The 4,439-nt window shown below is 42.1% G+C and overlaps 1 pseudogene; it reads left to right on the forward strand.

Moving 5' to 3' along the window:
* Positions 1 to 230: 230 nt before the first annotated feature.
* On the forward strand, positions 231 to 1,208 carry LOC138831613 (large ribosomal subunit protein uL30-like 1 pseudogene; annotated as a pseudogene).
* The last annotated feature ends 3,231 nt before the right edge of the window (positions 1,209 to 4,439 follow it).

Here is a 4,439-nt window from a genome sequence, read left to right on the forward strand (position 1 = left end):
ACCAAATTCAAGGACTGGCAGCACCACATGTTAGTAAGGATGTGGAAACACAGGAAATATTGCTACTGGAAATACAACTTATACCCAAGTGTATTTTATCATATAATCCAGAAATAATACTCCCTAATGTTTACCCAATTGATTTAAAAATCTATGTCCATCCAAACACTGCACATGGATAACTGTAACATCATTATTTATAATTCACAAAAATTAGAATCTGGGCACGTCAAAGATGGCGGAAGAAGGGGAAAGAAAAAGGATCCCTTTGGTTCCAGAAAATCTCCTGAAAAAGAGGAAAGCTTATCAAGCCCTCAAAGCCACACAAGCCAAGCAAGCACTTTTAGCAAAAAAGGAGAGGAAAGGAAAAGCATTTAGATTTAAGCGACTGGAATCATTTCTCCATGAATCCTGGCGACAGCAGCGTGACATGGTGCGTGTCAGACGTCTGGATGTGAAACCTCGTGCTTTGGAAGTTCCTGATAAACATACCTTGGCCTTTGTTATACGCAACGAAAGAATTGTCGGGGTGAGTTTACTGGTGAAGAGGACCATTGCAATACTTCGTCTGAAGAAATTGTTTAGTGGTGTCTTTGTCAAAGTCACTCCCGATAACATAAAAATGTTGCGTATAGTGGAACCTTATGTGACCTGGGGATTTCCAAATCTGAAGTCTGTGCGAGAACTCATCCTGAAACGTGGACAGGCAAAGGTTCAGAATAAGATCATCCCTCTGACAGACAATACCATGATTGAGGAGCACCTGGGGAAATTTGATGTCATTTGCCTGGAAGACCTCATTCATGAAATCGCCTTCCCAGGGAAGTATTTCCAGCAGATCTCCAGGTTTTTGTGCCCTTTCCAACTCTCTGTTGCCCGTCATGCTACCAAAAACAGAGTGGGCTTCCTCAAGGAGATGGGCTCACCTGGCTATCGGGGTGAAAGCATCAATCAGCTCATCCACCAGCTGAACTAGACTCGGATGCCAAATTGTGGTGGATTTGAACTGTTACATCTTCAGAGATTGTTTCCTACCTACAGAAGTTGGAAAGTAAGGGGAAAGATGGCAGCCCAGTCCCGAGGAGGAGTTCCATCCTTTTCCACATTGGCGGCTATCTCCAATCAACACATAGCCCAGAGGAAGGAGTCGTCCTGACTTTGTTGTATCTTCTGTATGGGGTTTAATGTTGTGAATGAAGAACCTAAGCATTTGTACAAGATTTGCACCATTAGACCAAGCTCTGGGTATACTTGGGAGTTCTAAGGCCTTGGGTTTTTTTGCTGGTCGTGGGGCCTGAACTCTGGGCCTGGGCACTGTCCCTCAGCTCTTCAGCTCAAGGTTAGCACCCTACCACTTGAGCCACAGCACCACTTCTGGCTTTTTCTGCTTATGTGGTGCATGGGAAGCAAGCACTCTACCACTGAGCCACCTTCCCAGCCCCATAAGGCCTTGTTTTGAAAAGACTTAAAAACAAGTGCTATTTCTTAATGCTCATCATTGATTCTTGATTGTTTTTTGGTTTGTCACTTGTGGGGCTTGAACTGTGGGCCGGGGAGCTGTCCTTGACCTCTTCACTCAAGGCAAGCACTCTACCACTTGAGCTACAACACCACTTTCAGTTTTCTGTGGTTTATTGAAGAGTCTCATGGCTTTTCCTGCCCAGGCTGGCTTTGAACCATGATCCTCAGATCTCAGCCTTCTGAGTAGCTAGGATTACAGGCTGAGCCACCGGTGCCCTGCTGATTCTTGGTTGTTAAGCCCTGTTGATGGCAAGGATTCCTGAGACTCAAGTGTTGAGGTTTGGCAGTCTCGATAAAGGCAGCAGTCATTGAGAGCTCCACCTACAGTCCCTAGATTTATCTTCTACCCAAAGTATTCCAAAGCCCAAAGTGAGCACATCATACTTGGTGTGAAGAGGGCAGTTGGCCATCAGTGGCATCTGTTCCAGCATTTTGGGGTAAGACATGATAAATTAGGCAAAAGCAACCAAATAACATTGCCTCATGACCCTGTACACTGATCTAATTACATTTGCCTCCCATCTAACAGTGCCCACCTCTAATGGATGGACCTCAGCTACAGTACCATCTAAGCACTTGATAAACATGTGCCAAACCCAAATTAAAGTGAAAAATACTTAACTGCTATTTTCCTGGATCATTTTAGATCCACTTTGCTGAAATTTTGGTTCATGGTATCCTCAAAAACATAGATGTGAAACTGGGTTAGAGGTATAACGCCTTTAAAATGTTCGAGTAATGAGGTAATTCATTAGGCTGCTTTGATTTAACTTGCCAGGAACACGTGTTATTGATACTATGCAGCATTGGGTAATCAGATTACTTAGCAATGATGTGTTGGAAAGTCGTAAGTGTATGGTAGGCCTGGGGTTTATATCAGGTCCGTCTTAGTTGCTAGGGTTGGGGCTGTGCTCGGTGGTCTAATATGTGAAGCCCTGGATTCAATTCCCAAGACCCCTACTTTCCATTCTTGCTCTGTAAAGTGGAACTGATTTTCTAGTCTGCTTTACATGGTGTTTAAAACAAGATGTTTTAAATGTATTTTATATAAATAAAATATTAAAAATGAAAAAAAATTAGAATCTGGAAGAATTGGATAGTTTTTCTAGCAAATATTGACATGTGCAAACTAAACCAAGATGATTTAAACCAACTTAACTGACCCACATCAAGCACTGAAATAGAAACAGCAATAGGAGACCTCCTATCCTAGAAAAGCCCAGGACCGTCTGGATTTATAGCTGAATTCTACAAGGCCTTCAAAGCAGAACTCACACCAAAATTCCTGCAACTCTTCAATGAAATTGAAAGAGAAAGTTCACTACCAAACTCATTCTATGAAGCCATACAAACTCTCATCCCAAAACCAGGCAGGGACTCATCAAAGACAGAGAACTACAGACCCATTTCTTTTTTTTAATTATTTTTTTTAATTTTTTATTGTGAAAAAACTGTACAGAGGGGTTACAATTACATGGGCCAAATAATGTGTACATTTCTTATCAAGCATTGTAGCCTCCTCCTTTGTTTCCCCTTCCCATCCCTTCCAAGCCTCCCCCCACACCCAATCCTCCCCCCACCCCCCCCCACCAAAGTTGTAAAGTTCGTTTTCGAACTTTACATGACAACTTGTACTTCTCATTGTTGCAACGGGTCCATCTGTATCCTTATTTAAACGACTTGTTTTTCCCCATCCCCTCCACAAATTATACTGACATCAAATACAGTGAAAGCAGGGGTTATACTGTGGGGGAGGAACACACAAAGCAACAAAGAAATAATCATATAAATGTGTTAGAAACAAATGAATGAAAGAAAAAAAACATTTAAATACATATCTTAGGGTTCATTTTCCTAACATCACATTTTCTGACCTTTTCTGCTTGACTCATACATAATACTAACTATTGCAAATGAGGGAAACCATGGGACCTATGTTTCTTTGGGCTTGGCTTACTTCACTTAATATAATTTTTTCCAAGTCTTTCCATTTCCTAACAAATGAGGCAATGTCATTCTTTCTGATGGAGGCATAGAATTCCATTGTGTATATATACCACATTTTCTTGATCCATTCATCTACTGAGGGGCATCTGGGTTGGTTCCAGATCTTTGCTATGGTACATAATGCTGCAATAAACATAGTTGTGCTGGTAGCTTTAGTGTGGTCTTGTTTGTAAACATTTGGGTAAATGTCCAAAAGTGGGATTGCTGGGTCATAGGGGAGCTGTATGTGGAGTCTTTTGAGGAACCTCCATACTGCTTTCCAAAGTGGTTGAACAAGTTTACATTCCCACCAACAATGCAGTAAGGTTCCCTTCTGTCCACATCCCCTCCAGCATCTGTTGTTATTAGAGTTCTTGATTTTTGCCAGTCTAACTGGGGTGAGGTGGTATCTTAATGTTGTTTTGATTTGCATTTCTTTTATGGCTAGGGAGGTTGAGCATTTCTTCATGTGTTTATTGGCCATCCTTCTTTCCTCTTCAGAGAAGTTTCTCTTTAAGTCTTTTTTTTTTTTTTTTTTTTTTGGGTCCGGTCGTAGGGCCTGAACTCTGGGCCTGGGCGCTGTCCCTCAGCTCTTCAGCTCAAGGATAGCGCTCTACCACTTGAGCCACAGTGCCACTTCCGGCTTTTTTCTTTTTGCTTATGTGGTGCTGAGGAATCGAACCCAGGGCCTCATGCATGCAAGGCAAGCACTCTACCACTGAGCCACCTTCCCAGCCCCTCTCTTTAAGTCTTTAGCCCACTTATTTATTGGGCAGTTGTTTCTTTGAGGATTTGTTGTTGGGGGTTTTAATTTTTTGAGTTCCAGTTATATTTTAGATATGAGACCCTTGTCCATTGTATGGCTAGTGAAGATCTTCTCCCAATCCGTGGGCTTTCTATTGATCTTGCTAGCTATGTCCTTTGCCATGCAG

This window comes from Dipodomys merriami, unplaced genomic scaffold (assembly GCF_024711535.1).
Source record: "Dipodomys merriami isolate MVZ:Mamm:240054 unplaced genomic scaffold, mDipMer1.0.p SCAF_2, whole genome shotgun sequence".
NCBI classification, from domain to species: Eukaryota; Metazoa; Chordata; class Mammalia; order Rodentia; family Heteromyidae; genus Dipodomys; species Dipodomys merriami.